Source organism: Ascaphus truei, chromosome 1 (assembly GCF_040206685.1).
Source record: "Ascaphus truei isolate aAscTru1 chromosome 1, aAscTru1.hap1, whole genome shotgun sequence".
NCBI lineage: Eukaryota > Metazoa > Chordata > Amphibia > Anura > Ascaphidae > Ascaphus > Ascaphus truei.
The window spans coordinates 246,397,978-246,413,656 of record NC_134483.1 but is presented as its reverse complement, the minus strand read 5'-3'; positions in this window follow the sequence as shown (position 1 = coordinate 246,413,656).

The window sequence follows — 15,679 nt, the reverse complement described above, 5'->3', positions numbered from 1 at the left end:
TCATTGATTCAGGAGCTGGAGGAAACTTTGTGGATCTAGAATTCGCCAGGGTTAACCGCATACCACTAGTGAGAAAGAAGGTTCCCATTGCACTCGTTGGTATCGATGGACGTCCTCTTACCCTGGCCCACATCTCCTTAGAGATGGCTCCCTTGCTTCTGTCTTCACATCTACACAAGGAGACTTTAGTTCTCGATGCCATTCACGCTCCTGGGATACCCATCACCCTTGGTCTTCCTTGGCTACAGCTTAACAATCCTCTCAATGACTGGATTTCCTCCGCTCCCATTTCCTGGAGGCCGAGGTCAGGCGAGACTCATCAACTGCTGGCCAATACCTCTGTTCCCGAAGTTATTCTACCTTCCGTTTACCATCAATTCTGGGACGTTTTCAATAAGGTACAGTCAGACCTCTTGCCGCCACACAGGACTTACGATTGTCCAATCGATCTAGTTCCTGGTTACTCCCTACCCAAGACCAAGACCTACCCCTTTATTCTTCACTCCAATTCCCCAGCAGGGGCTGGGTTTTTCTTCGTCAAGAAAAAGGATGGGTCGTTGAGGCCTTGCATCGACTACAGGGGTTTAAACCACATCACTATTAAAAATCGTTACCCCCTTCCCCGAATTACCGAACTGTTCGATAAATTACAAGGGGCCAAGATTTTTTCCAAGTTGGACCTCCGTGGTGCCTATAACCTGGTGCGCATCAGGAAGGGGGATGAATGGAAGACGGCCTTCAACACGCGTAGTGGACACTATGAATATCTGGTAATGCCTTTCGGCTTATGTAATGCTCCCGCTGTCTTCCAGGATTTCATCAACGACGTCTTTCGTAAGGTACTCAATATTTTTGTTATTGTATACTTGGATGATGTCCTGATTTTTTCCAAAGATCTCCAGGACCATATACGCCACACCTCCTACATCCTTTCCCGTCTCCGTGAACACCATTTATACGCTAAACTGGAGAAGTGCACCTTTCATACGACTTCTACTCCGTTCCTGGGGTATATCATTTCAGATGAGGGGTTTATGATGGACTCCGGTAAACTTCAAGCGGTCACTGAATGGCCAAGACCCAATTCTCTCAAGGCCATACAACGTTTTTTAGGCTTCGCTAATTACCCACCTCCCCCGCCCTTGCTGATATCTTTACGGAGCAGATTTTCCGGATTCATGGGATTCCTTCATCCATTGTTTCTGACAGAGGTTCTCAGTTCGTATCCAAATTTTGGAGAGCTTTCACGAAGAGATTGGGCATCTCTTCTTCCTTCTCTTCCGCCTATCATCCTCAGTCCAATGGACAAACGGAGAGAATCAATCAATCCCTGGAGAAGTACCTGAGATGTTTTATATCCGATTTCCAGGATGATTGGGCTCAACTCCTCTCTTGGGCAGAGTATGCCGTAAATTCTGCAAAAAACGAGTCCACCCGGGAGTCTCCCTTCTTTATAAATTATGGGTTCCACCCTCGCTGTCTTCCCATCCCCAACATTCCTTCTGGAGTACCAGCCGTAGATGAACGCATTTCTTCCCTCCAAACCGCATGGTCCAGGATTCAGTCTACCCTTCTCAACTCCTCCCGCAGATCGAAACTACAGGCCGATCGTCGTCGTCGTTCGGCGCCCAGTTACAAACCAGGGTATTTGGTATGGCTCTCCTCTAGGAATATCCACCTCAAGGTACCATCTCCTAAACTGGCACCTAAGTTCCTCGGTCCCTTCCCTATTTGTGAACAAATCAATCCTGTGGCATTCCGGCTCCAACTACCACTCAGTATGAAGATTCCCAATGTCTTCCATGTATCCCTCTTAAAACCATTTATCTCCAGTCACTTCTTTCCGGATCAGACTCGTAGACCGAATCCCATTACTGTACAAAATAACGAGGAATACGAAGTTCACTCTCTTTTGTATTCTCGCCTATCCAGGGGTCAGCTTCAGTTCTTGGTGCAGTGGAAGGGCTTTGGCCCTGAAGAGAGATCCTGGGTACCTTCAAAGGACATTCATGCCCCGGCCCTTCTTAAGTCCTCCAGGAAAAAGTTTCCAGAGAAACCGTTCTTGGACCGTCCTGAGGCCGTTCCTGAAGAGGGGGGTACTGTCAGGAATCGGCGTTCTCCTCGCTTCCCACACAAAGCACTCCCTCTCCGCAAGGAGTCCCTGGACACACAAAATAATCCTGCCTTACCGGTCTCCACGGCTCCTCGCCCCTGCCGCCGTCGCGGGATCACTCCCCTCGGCGATTCCTCTGCTCAGCGCCGGGCGCGCCCACGCCCTCCTACACGCACGCCAGCCCCAGACGTTATGTGCATGCATTCTCAGTTTACAGAGCACACTCTTAAGAGAGCACTTTTAACCACTGCTTCTGCAGCGAGGCGTCGCCCCCAAGCATCACACAGTTCAAGGCAAATCAATGATTACACTCAGCTGGGCTGTAACACCTCTCTCCTATCAGGGAGGACTCCTTGCAGTCCTCCAGGCCTGCCTCCTATTCCCATTGGCCTGCCCGGCTTTATTATGCCTGTGTTTCCCATCACTCGTCGCTCGACATAGTTCTGTATGGAAGAATTTGACTATTCTCTCAGTGACTCCTCAGGTAATGACGCGGATTGGACGACTACCCCCTCTGGCTCTCGACTTTGGCTCTACTTGGACTTCGTGACTTCTGGCATCCCTGACCTTGGCAACGGCAATAACTACTCCTTCTCTACTACCGGTACTGGCAAGTATTGTCTTCACTACTATACCTAGCCTGGCAACAATAACACCACACTCCGGACACGCTCCCTTTGCTGCTGGTGCGTATACACTACCGACACACTTTATTCGAGTGTGGCCGGTACCGCAAGCCGGGAGATTTCCCGGCTTGCTAGTGGCCGCCCCTCGGCGTGCCGCGCGTCATAGACGCGCGGTCACGCGTCATCGGGAGCGTGCGCCCCCTGCACGCGTATCCAGGGGCTCCCCGAGGGAGCCCTGGTGTCCCGCGATCGCGGGACAGCGGCAGGGGGTTCCGGGGGACCCGGCGGACCCGGCAGCGGTAGGGAGAGCGCCCCGATCGGAGGGCGCTCTTCCGCTGCTTCGGCGCGCGCCCGTCACACTCGGGCGCGCGCCAGGCTACTGCTGCGGCACAGAACGGGCAAATGCTCGAATAAACTGTGCCGCAGCAGTATCCCTACGTCCCACCTCAGCACAGGGGACGGGTCTGGTCTGCGGGCAGCACCGGCGTAACAGAAACTATGTCTTGAAAGAGTTTTGATCAATCCCTGGTCAAGTTCACGTTCAATTGGCGTGGGAAACTTAGGTTGAATTGCAATTCGATTTTTAAGACAACAACTCGCGATCGCCCACTTGAGTTTCTGGACGGTATTGCAGACAACGCTAAAATTCAATTATATGCCCTCGATCAAAACACTAGTAAACTCGCGTCTTAACGCGTGAAAATTTCAAGAAATCACCCACCAAGACCCCGGGATAAAATAATTTTTGCCCCTACACCCTAGGAACCCCCTCACTCGACCCCAACCGGGTCCGACAATCAATGACCCCGGTAAAGGGTCGCGCTCGCTACGAGGGTCGCACCATTGACTCTAATGGTGGAGGTAAAAGCCGGGAGGTAAAAATGGCTAAGTCAAAATGTGCAGAAACATGAAACCCATAACTCCGGTTCTGTTCAGCCTAGAGAGCTGAGATTTGGCCACCATGTAGTCATAGTTTCGTCATGACTGCATGGCAAATGCCGACCCTCTCGGAGCAACAGGACTGAGTCAGGGTAATGGTTAAGTTTGGGTTTCTGCCATTGACTTCCATGGCAGAGAAAAGCCACTTTTGTAAATGTGTCTTTTAAACTGTATTTGTGTAACTCCGGTCTGGTGGGTCGCAGTAAGCTGAAACTTGGCCACCATGGAGCGTCCCCTCCGGCATGAGGGTCTGGCAATTTTCAGCCTGCTCGGCCCAGCTGAACGGATTATTTTAATATGTTTATATATTAAGAAATGTACTGTCTTTTGGGTCTGGTATAAAAGCCAGCGAAAGATACTGGCTCTGCTATATGTTAATGCTCAGGGGGGCAACTGTTTGTCTACAACAGGCCCCCTAATCAAAGGCTTCACCACTCTGATTGTGTATACTAGTGCAGAGAAAAGCAGGGCTTGAGTGGTCTGTAACTGTTGTAATTATCACTTACAAAGGATTTCCTGACCAGATACATGTCTGGTAGACTTTAAGGCGCCATTTCTTTAGTGTGTGGCTAGTGAAATGAGACCCGAAGTGAAGAATGTGCGCATGTGCCAACTAACTGGGGGCATGTTCCAACAATACTTCCCACGTTAGCTGGCAAAGGGTGATTTGGTGCAGGTAATTGTTAACCAATACCTGGCACCCAATGTTAGGGTATAGGGCTTGAATCCCATATAAACGAGTGTAAGCCCTATGCCCAGTGTCTTCGTTTCAACATCTGAAAGAATCCTGATTACCTTGATGAATTGCTAATCCTGTCTTGATTACTTCATTGCCCCATCCCACGTAAGTGCTATATTCTGTATGTTATTTGTGCAATCTTGTGTGTTCACCTTTTTCAAAGAATAGACTTAATTTATCATATCTTAGTCGTGTTCAATTCAACCCAATGATATTTGTGTATATTATAACCCTGCACAAGCTCCCGTGACAAACCTGTGCCCCCCCCCATTAAATCATCATTTATTATTTCACATACAGGGTTAATATCCGAGACCTATGGGAGTCCCCGGTGGGCCCGACAGGTGTCCGTAGGCCCCACTGTGGCCAAGCAAAGGGTTTCACACAGGGTTTGGAGGCCTACGGGTGGTCCCCGCCAGGCGCTGTGGACCTCCAGGTTGTCCCCGTGGGTCACCGTGGGCCCCAAATGGGTCTCCACGGGTAGGCCCCCGGGTGTCTGGGGGTCCCTGGGTCAGCCCCACAGGTGTCTGAGGGTCCTCGGGTGGTTCCCACAGGGTCTGGGGGCCCTCGGGTGGTCCCTACGGGTCCGCAGTGCTAAATCCACGATCTCATTGGCTCTAGTCCCATGTGACGGCGCCATTTTGGTTTTGTTGACGTCATGTTAAAGGGAAATGATGCACAGCCATTCTGATTGGCTGGCGTCATTTCCTTTAAATGACGTCATCATTTTTTTTTTTTTAGCCAAAATCACATGCTTTCCCTGGCCCAATCAGTACCGTGAGAATCATTTGATGCAAAATGTGACATCATAGGCCTATAAAAGCCTATGTCGTCTCATTTTCCAGCTAGACGCCGTGGGGAGAAGACCTCCCCTCCGAAGAAGATGGACAGTGTGTGGCGGAAGAAGAACCCAGAAGACCACGAAGACCCCACAGACGGTAAAGAAGACCACAAAAAGAAGACCACTGATGGTATGGATTACAAAAACAAGAAAGAAGACGCCACATTGGATTGAAATGTTTTTTTATTTTATGGGTTCCTGGTTCCTGTGTTTGGATTTGTTCGAGAGATAGCGGTTCCCCCGGAAGTCGGTCATTGGTCATCTAATGGTAAGTAAACCAAATGTATTTTATTTAAGTTTTAAATGATTTTCCCCCCCTAACATGTCAGAATTATTTTTTTAATTTCCATTTAATACCCCTGTATGTATCTCTATCTCTATGGACCTATATACATACAGGTTTATTAAAGGGTTGTTTTGCAAATGTTTAATTGCCTTTTTTCATGTCTTGTAAAAGTATTTTCCCTTTTTGGTTACAAATGTGTGTGAAATGTAATTTTGATTTAGTTATATGTCATTTCAGATGAAGATTGCATGGATTTATTTCTTGTCTCTGCTTTAATTTTTTATAGTGGCTTATTTGTTGAAGTTAGATTGTGTCTGAGCGTGTTAGTTAGAAATAGAATATTTTTCGGAATGGTTTTGTTTTAGCATTACAATAGTGAAAAGGGTTTTGGGTTTGGATTAGGTTGTAATGTACAGTATTTCGGATGGCAAGGGGTGGGAGGGAGGAGGGGCAAGGGGTGGGAGGGAGGGGGGCAAGGAGTGGAGGGCGGGGGGGGCAAGGGGTGGGAGGGGGCGCAAGGGGTGGGAGGGAGGGGGGCAAGGGGTGGGAGGGAGGGGGGGCAAGGGGTTGGAGGGAGTGGGGGCAAGGGGTGGGAGGGGGAGGGGCAAGGGGTGGGAGGGGGGGGCAAGGGGTGGAGGGAGTGGGGGCAAGGGGAGGGGGGAGGGGGCAAGGGGAGGGAGGGAAGGGGGGAGAGGGCAAGGGGAGGGCAAGGGGAGGGCAGGAGTGGGGGCAAGGGGTGGGGTGGAGGGGGCAAGGGGAGGGAAGGAGGGGGGGAGAGGGCAAGGGAAGGGCAAGGGGAGGGAGGGAGGGGGGCAAGGGGAGTGGGGCAAGGGGTGGGAGGGAGGGGGGAAAGGGTTGGGAGGGGGGGAAAGGGGTGGGAGAGAGGGAGGGGGGCAAGGGGTGGGAGGGAGGGGGGGAAAGGGGTGGGAGCGAGGGGGGGCAAGGGGTGAGAGGGAGGGGGTGCAAGGGGTGGGAGGGAGGGGGGCAAGGGGTGGGAGGGAGGGGGGCAAGGGGTGGGAGGGAGGGGGTGTAATGGGTGGGAGGGAGGGGGGGCAAGGGGTGGGAGGGGGGAGGGGAAAGGGGTGGGAGGGAGGGGTCAAGGGGTGGAAGGGGGGGCAAGGGGTGGGAGGGGGGGGCAAGGGGAGGGAGGGAGAGGGCAAGGGGAGTGCAAGGGGTGGGAGGGAGGGGGGCAAGGGGTGGGAGGGAGGGGGGCAAGGGGTGGGAGGGAGGGGGGGCAAGGGGTGGGAGGGAGGGGGGGCAAGGGGTGGGAGGGAGGGGGGCAAGGGGTGGGAGGGAGGGGGGCAAGGGGTGGGAGGGAGGGGGGGCAAGGGGTGGGAGGGAGGGGGGTGCAAGGGGTGGGAGGGAGGGGGTGCAAGGGGTGGGAGGGAGGGGGGCAAGGGGTGGGAGGGGGGGGTGCAAGGGGTGGGAGGGAGGGGGGCAAGGGGTGGGAGGGAGGGGGGGCAAGGGGTGGGAGGGAGGGGGGGCAAGGGGTGGGAGGGAGGGGGGAAAGGGGTGGGAGGGAGGGGGGCAAGGGGTGGGAGGGAGGGGGGGCAAGGGGTGGGAGGGAGGGGGGTGCAAGGGGTGGGAGGGAGGGGGTGCAAGGGGTGGGAGGGAGTGGGGAAAGGGGTGGGAGGGAGGGGGTGCAAGGGTGTGGGAGGGAGGGGGGCAAGGGTTTCAAGGGGTGGGAGGGCGGGGGGCAAGGGGTGGAAGGGTTGGCAAGGGGTGGGAGGGGGGCAAGGGGAGGGAGGCAAGGGGTGGGAGTTAGGGAGGGATGGGGGGCAAGGGGTGGGAGGGAGGGAGGGGGGCAAGCGGTGGGAGGGAGGCAAGGAGGGAGGGGAGGAAAGGGTGGGAGGGAGGGAGGGGGGGCAAGGGATGGGAGGGAAGGGGGGCAAGGGGTTCAAGGAGTGGAAGGGAGGGTGGTTTACACCTTGTCATGTCATGAACATTTATGTTCCCCTGTTCTCATGTTTCATTATATTCCTGTATTTTAAAGATGTTTTAAAGTGCATTTCTGTATCTCCAGTTCTGGAGGTCACAGAGAGTTGATATTTGGCCAATATGTGGAGGCACTGTAGGCATTATAAATTGGCAAATTTCGACACACTGAGCCCACCAGAATGGAACTTATTAATATGTGTAGATATTAAAGTGTATATGTATGGTATTTTGGATCTGCTCAGACAATGCAGACTCCATCTGCTATGCTAATAGGTCATGAAGGGCAGCCGGCTGATTGAGCCTAAGCACTGTGATCAAAAGTTAACTGCCTGATAGTTTACACTAAGTACTAATCAACCGACCAAGTACTAATCAGCAGACTCTGCCACTCTAATTGTTACCTGAGGGTGGAGAATCATCAAACTGGAGTGGTTTGTAAGTGTTATGTCTAACCTACAACAATGCAGATACTTCATTTGGTAGACTGGTCGTTGCCCCTGATTTAATTATGGGGCTACCCATAGAGTCCCAGTACACATTGGCTAATTAGCTAATTAGCTAATTAGCTGGGGGGCATGGGTTAATCTGTGTCTCCACGTTAGGGATTGGATACAGATAATTGTTCACCAATAGTCTGTATTCAATGTTAAGAATAGGGTTACACAGGTATATAAACTGTGTCAACCCTACAATTTTTAGTTCTTCTTCTGATACCATCTTGAATGTCACCGGATTGCTGGAGAATTGCTAGCTGATACTTCTCCATCCCCCAACCCTAAGTAAGTGTTACCTTCTTGTCTGTTAATTATACTATATTGCTGTGTTCACCTTTTTAAGGATTAAATATATTTTATTATATCTAAGCCTCGTTCAGTTCAACCCAGATAGTTGGTGTTCATTATATCTTGTCATAAGCTACCGTGACAGGTGCAAGGGGTGGGAGGGAGGGGGGGTGCAAGGGGTGGGAGGGAAGGGGTGGTTGGGAGAGGGGGGCAAGGGGTGGGAGGGAGGGGGGGTGCAAGGGGTGGGAGGGAGGGGGTGTGCAAGGGGTGGGAGGGAGAGGGGGTGGGTGCAAGGGGTGGGAGGGAGGGGGTGGTGCAAGTGGTGGGAGGTAGGGGGGGTGCAAGGGGTGGGAGGGAGGGGGGGTGCAAGGGGTGGGAGGGGAGGAGGGGGGTGCAAGGGAGGGGGGTGCAAGGGGTGGGAGGGAGGGGGGGGTGCAAGTGGTGGGAGGGAGGGGGGGTGCAAGGGGTGGGAGGGAGGGGGGGTGCAAGGGGTGGGAGGGGAGGAGGGGGGTGCAAGGGAGGGGGGTGCGATGGGTCACCCACACGTTCCCCCCTCTGCACGATTCCCCAATGGCTAGGGCCTATCCTTTCCTCCCCACTCCACCCCCCCGTTCCCCGATGGCTCAGCCTCTCCTTTCCCACTCCCCCGCTGCCCGATGGGTCAGCCACCTGGCCGCTCCCCCCTCCACCCGGTTCCCCGATGGCTCGGCCGCTTCCCCCCGCACCGGCAGCTTGGTCCCCCACTGGGTTCGGTCCGGACCACGGAGGCACGTGCAGGCGGCGGCAGGAAGCGCCATGTGTGGTCCTGACCTGAGGTGGGAAGTTGCGTGGCTGAAATAGGTGAGTTAGGGGGGACATAATTTATTGATTATTGTGCGCTCCCCCTCGTTCCTGGGTGGTTGAGGCAGGACGCGCAGGGCTGTGAGGTGCAGTGGGTCTAAGGGGTGAAACGGCAGGCCTGCAGTGCGCAGTGGGTGTAAGGTGTGAGGCGGCAGGCCTGCAGGAGGGGTGTGAGGCGGCATTTTGTACTAACTTACCTGAGCGGGAGGTGGCAGCTGATGAACATCGGGTGGTAGGCCATCTTGGAGAGGAGCACGCGGTGTGAATGTGTGTGAGTTATGTTAGACCCCACCGGCCAATGAGAGCTGTGGGGGGGCGGGGGGGATGGGCTGACTGAGCAATCTGATTGGCCCGAGGCTGGGACCAATCAGATTGCCCATAGGGAGAGTGCGACAGTGGACATACAATGGTTTCAGAAATATAGATATAGATGTGAATGATGAATGATGAATGGGTGCAGGGTGGCTTAACCCATTAATTACTTTAGCGCTTATTAACCGTTATTGTTATTAAGAGGTTAAGTGACACCAGAATATATTTGCTATTTATTTGTGTGCCAACGAACTTTGCTGGCGTAGGGGCTTCATATTGCTGACGTAAGTAAAACTGTCTTTATTTTATAATGCTAGTTAATGTTTTTAATAATGGACAAATAATCTCCATATCTGGATAATAGTTATTTCGCCCATTACTTTACTTTATGTGTGTTTGGTGCTGCGTGGGGGGGGGGTGTTCTTTTATTTAAAATGTAGGAGCATGTTTATTTTTTTTACATACAGGGTTGGTTCCTTAGGTCTGCGGGGACCTCTGAAGACCACCTGAGTTCTCCTCGGACTTCCCACGGGTACAAGGCTGCCGGGTCCACGGGGGACACCTGTGGGGAAGAACCGGTGGCCTCACATCTGGGGGCATCGTGGACCCATAGGGACCACCTGAGGACCCTCAGACACCTGTGGGGCTGACCCGGGGTCCCCCAGACACCCGCGGTCTTACCTGTGGAGACCCCATTTGGGGCCCACGATGACACACGGGGACCACCTGGAGGCCCACGGCACCTGGCGGGGACCACCGTAGGCCTCCAGATCCTGTGTGAAACCCTTTGCTGGGCACTGTGGGGCCTACGGACACCCGTCGGGCCCACCGGGGACTCCCGTAGGTCTGGGGTATTAACCCTGTATGTGAAATAATAAATGATGATTTATGGGGGGCACAGGGGGTGGGTGGGTGCCTTATGTATTGTTTATTAATTATTGTTATGTTTATTACGGGTCTGTGTATTGTTTTGAATGTGGGATTTGGGGTAGGGGGTATTGTCCCCAAGGAAGGGAGGGTAGGCTTTCCGGTGTGTAGGGGTGAGGGTGGTTAGACCCCACGGGCTGGGTAGTGGGGGGGAGGTGCTTAGGCATCCAGAGTGGTGGGTGAGGGTGGGTTAAACCCTTAATGACGGTCGCGGTTAATAACCGCTACGGTGATTAAGGGGTTAGGGGACATTACATTGACTTTTTTTTTTCAACTTTAAAAAAAAATTATTAGCGTTTCCTGTTCATACAATATGCCACAAACCAATGTCTTATACCCCAACTTTTTCTTTTTTTCTTTTAGCAGAAAAAATACAATACTCATACAGAACCTATATTAGGAGCTACCTACAACAATGAACATTACATACAAGACATACCAGACAAAGGATCTGGGAGGGGGACGAAAGATGGGGGGGGGTGGTTTGCGGGAGGGGCCGGAGCATCTTGTGTATGGGTTCTTTGGTTCCTTCTTCAGTTCCTGTAGACTTATGTTTTCTGTTTCTCCACGGGATCCTTAACATATTCCCCGCTCTGTTCTTGTCCACGTGTAGTCGGGGCTGTCGCCTCCATTAGGCCTACCTGTCCGTCGCTATGTGATGTCGGATCTCTGACTTTCAAAGGAGAATGCATTTGTAGCTATCATTGAAGTATTGTGGCAGCATCCACCCCTGGGATGTCCATCTGGGTGTCAGGAATCGGCGTTCTCCTCGCTTCCCACACAAAGCACTCCCTCTCCGCAGGGAGCCCCTGCACACACAAAACAAGCCTGCCTTACCGGCCTCCACGGCTCCTCGCCCCTGCCGCCGTCGCGGGATCACTCCCCTCGGCGATTCCTCTACTCAGCGCCGGGCGCGTCCACGCCCTCCTACACGCACGCCAGCCTCAGACGTTATGTGCATGCATTCTCAGCTTACAGAGCACACGCCTAACAGAGCACTTTTAACTTCTGCTTCTGCAGTGAGGCGTCGCCCCCAAGCATCACACAGTTCAATGCAAAGCAGTGATTACACTCAGCTGGGCTGTAACACCTCTCTCCTATCAGGGAGGACTTCTTGCAGTCCTCCAGGCCTGCCCCCTTTTCCCATTGGCCTGCCCAGCTTTATTATGCCTGTGCTTCCCATCACTCGTCGCTCGACATAGTTCTGTATGGAAGCATTTGACTATTCTCTCAGTGACTCCTCAGGTATTGACGCGGATTGGACGACTACCCCCTCTGGCTCTCGACTTTGGCTCTACTTGGACTTCGTGACTTCTGGCATCCCTGACCTTGGCAACGGCAATAACTGCTCCTTCTCTACTACCGGTACCGACAAGTATTGTCTTCACTACTATACCTGGCCTGGCAACAATAACACCACACTCCGGACACGCTCCCTTTGCTGCGGGTGCGTGTATCCCTACGTCCCACCTCAGCACAGGGGATGGGTCTGGTCTGCGGGCAGCACCGGCGTAACACTGGGCCAACCATGGCGTCCACACTTTTAGAAAGTTTATGCAGGTGTCATTAACTAGACTCGTTAATTGTTCCATCTGGCAGACATGCCAAATCCTGTTTCTGATTTTAGGGATAATTGGTAATTCATTTTGCTTCCATAATGCTGCAATTTCGCATCTTGTGGCTGTTGCAAAATGCGCGATCAATTTATGCGTCGCATTTGATAGACCCTGGATCCGCCTGCCCAAGAGGAACAACCACGGGCCCAGTGGGATCTCCAAGTTGAGAATACTTTGTAACCACTCTCTAATTTGTATCCAAACCGGGACCACTTTTGTGCAAGACCACAGCATGTGTCGCAAATCCGCCACCTCCCCGCACTGCTTTGGGCAGAGCGGGGAGTAGCCCCTGACAAATTTAGCTAATCTCGATGGGGTATAGTACCACCGCATAAGGACTTTATATGCGTTCTCCTTTAATGTGGTGCAGATTGAGCTTTTTGCTGCTGCTTGTAGGATCCTGTCCCATTCCTCGTCCTCTAAAGTCTCTCCTAAATCAGATTCCCACTGTCTGATGTAACAAAGTCTGTTCTCCCTAGAAGTCTCAGGACAAATCACTTCCCTGTACATTCTAGATGTAAGTCCCCTTGTGTCCGTTCCTCTAGAACACAGCTGCTCAAAATTCGTTCTTACAGGCCTGATTGGGGTTTAGTTATAGAAATCTCAGATCTAGAGGTATCTAAAGAATTCCTTGTGCGCAGCTAGGGGCTCGATACATAGGGAAAACAGCAGTGGGGACAATGGGCAACCCTGTCTTGTTCCGCTTCTTATATAAAATTGATCTGAAGGGAAGCCCTGATGTCGCACCCTTGCTGTCGGACCCTCATATAGTGCAAGAATGGCTCTTAAAAGGCGTCCTTCAAAACCAAATTCTCCCAATGTTTCTTTTAGGTAGGGCAGTCTATCCTATCGAAGGCGTTCTCAGCATCTAGACTTAACACCATGGAGTGTATGTTTTTCTTTTTAGCCAAGTCAATCAAATCGATTATTCTCCTGGTGTTGTCTGCTGCCTGTCTACCACCGATAAACCCTACCTGATCCGCGTGGATTAACCTGGGAAGAACACTACCCACCCTGTTTGCTATGAGTTTGGAGTAAATTTTAACATCTGAATTAATCAGCGTAATGGGTCGGTAGCTCTTGCAGTCTGCCGGGTCCTTTCCAGGTTTGTGGATCAATGAAATTGAGGCTTGTACCATTTGTGTTGGGAAGGAGGCCCCCGCAAGAATCTCGTTAAATAGTTTTAACATGTGGGGAGCTAGCAATTTGAGATACTTTTTGTAATATAAATTCAAGAAGCCATCTGACCCTGGCGCTTTGGCTGGTTTTAATGCCTTCATTACCTCTGAAAGCTCCTCTAGAGTAAAGTCTGCTTGAAGCACGTCTCTCTCAACCCTGCCCAAGGTGGATAATTTTTAACATCTCCTTCGTTTTTGGGTTGTGGGCGACCTTATCTCCATTGTATAATTTTTAGTAAAAGGCTTTAAATTCTTCTAGTGGTAGAGTAGAGCACAGGTGCACTGCAACTGGAGAGAATCTTGAAGAAATAAGTATCACGGGCAAACTCCAAAAATAAAAATGAGGATATTTAATATATAAACTCACAAGGAGATGAACATGACAAATTCTTCTACAATTTTCCCAGGACTGGAAGTGAGGTCTCCATTTTGTGTACGAATAGCGTGAATGTGGTAATTTGGAAGCTTGTTTTTTAGCTTATTGGCAAGTAGGGTATCTGGCTTGTTCGCTTATTCATAACATTTACGCTTAGACCAAGTCATTTCCTTCTCGGCTTGGGAGGAGAGGAGGAGATTGAGTTTTGTTTTGGTGTCTAATAATTGTTTCAGAATATGATCCTGCTTATTCATTTTGTGTAGGGATGAGAAATCTGCTAACTGTTTTTCCAGATCTTTAATCTTTTTCTCTCTCTCCCTTTTACATTTGGCGGCCAGATTCATTAATATCCCCCTGAAGGTTGCCTTGTGAGCTTCCCAAAGCGTGGTGTGTGACGCCATATTTCCCTCATTCTCCGTAAAATATTCTTTAATTTTTTTCCCCACCTCTCTCTGCAATTCCGGTAATTTCAAGAGGATCTCATTTAGCTTCCAATTCCCTCTAGGTCTGTCAAGAGGTACACTGGCGACACACTTTATTCGAGCTCGGCTAGTCCCACGAATTCGGGTATACTCGGGTGTATGGAGGTTTGTGACTGTTTTCTGCCCGAGTGCATTGCGTTATTTTCCAGGCAGGGATTGAAGCATTTTATTCCCGCTGGCTGCAATACTGCACAGTATATATATATATATATATATATACTGCATTACAATTCATGAATTTATGCCATCTGGTAGACACGCGAAGCATTGCAGCCTATTAAATCCTAATCATTATCATTTAACAGATCAGCCGCCCGTCAACCAGGCATGAACCGTGGCTGGGAAGGCAAATGCAACGGGGCTTGTCAGAGGTGAGGAGCGGCGCATTCCAGGTATCTGCCAGGTACATACTGGGTATTTGCTCGAATAAAGTGTGTCGCAGCAGTATTAATGTGCATCGCAGCTCTATAGATGCGTGGTCAGACCATGAAATATCATGGATCTCTGAACGAGAGACCCCAGGAACCATTCTTTTGGACACAAGGAAGTAATCTATCCTACTGTAGCTGTTGTGGGTGTGTGAGAAGAAAGTGTATTCCTTCACTCCCTGATGTTGCTCCCGCCATATGTCTAAAAGTTGGCAGTCTTTTAACCCTTTTGTTATTGTCCTGTCTGTGGGCTTTGTTAATAGTAGTACATCTGTCCAAGTCCGTGTTTAGTGCCCTATTCAGATCTCCCACCAGTATTATGTTCCCCTTCGCTACCGTACGTAATTTGCTAAAGAATCTGCTAAAGAAGTCTGTTGCGTTTTTGCTTGGGTGCTGCAAGTGTGATAGATTAATCACGTATGGGTCCTGTCACTATGAGGTATCTACCCTCCTTGTCACTATGTGTTCTGTCGGTTATGAAAGGTATTCTATTATGTATCAAGATGGCCATGCCTCTTTTTTTAACCCGTGCGGAGGACAAGAAATATAACCTGAAATCTTTGTCAAAGTAGTTGGGGCAATTATTTGGTGAAAAGTGTGTCTCTTGCAGAAATAGGATTTCTGCACCCCTGCGCTTGTAATCCTTAAATGCAACTCTTCTTTTTGCTGGGCTATTAAGTTCCATTACGTTATGTGAGATTAATAATATTTCCTTACTCATTATTGGACTTGTGCCTGATTTCCTGCCGCATTCTGCTGGTTCCTTGAGGTGCTTTTCCTCTACTGGAGCCGCAACCTGCCTTTGTATCCCATTTCTCTCTACGCCCACCTGTGAAAACATAGGGGAGGGGACACATATGGGAAAACCGGGGTGTACAAAAACACAAAACAACATACTACATAGAGTGACAGATCTCAGCACCTTTCCTGGTCCCTCCTCACGCCGAGACCACCGCCTTTGGGTTCTCTCCCTCTCTGCTGAATGTCATCTCTTGGCTTGGAGTGTATGACATCCCCTCCAAGTGTCCTGACCCAAAGGGCTTCGCTAGTTCCGTGAAGAGCCTCCCTCTTCATCCCTAGCATAGGGCCCATATGGACTTCGGAGTAGGTCTCCTCCCACTAATACTGCCCCGCTCTTCAACTAACCTTAGGTTAAAAGAACATAGATTCCTCTGACTTCCCTCCAAAACTCTCACCGTCAATTCCCCTGCGCATTGCTCAACCGCTGCCACCTCTAGCTCACCTAACCTTTGGCG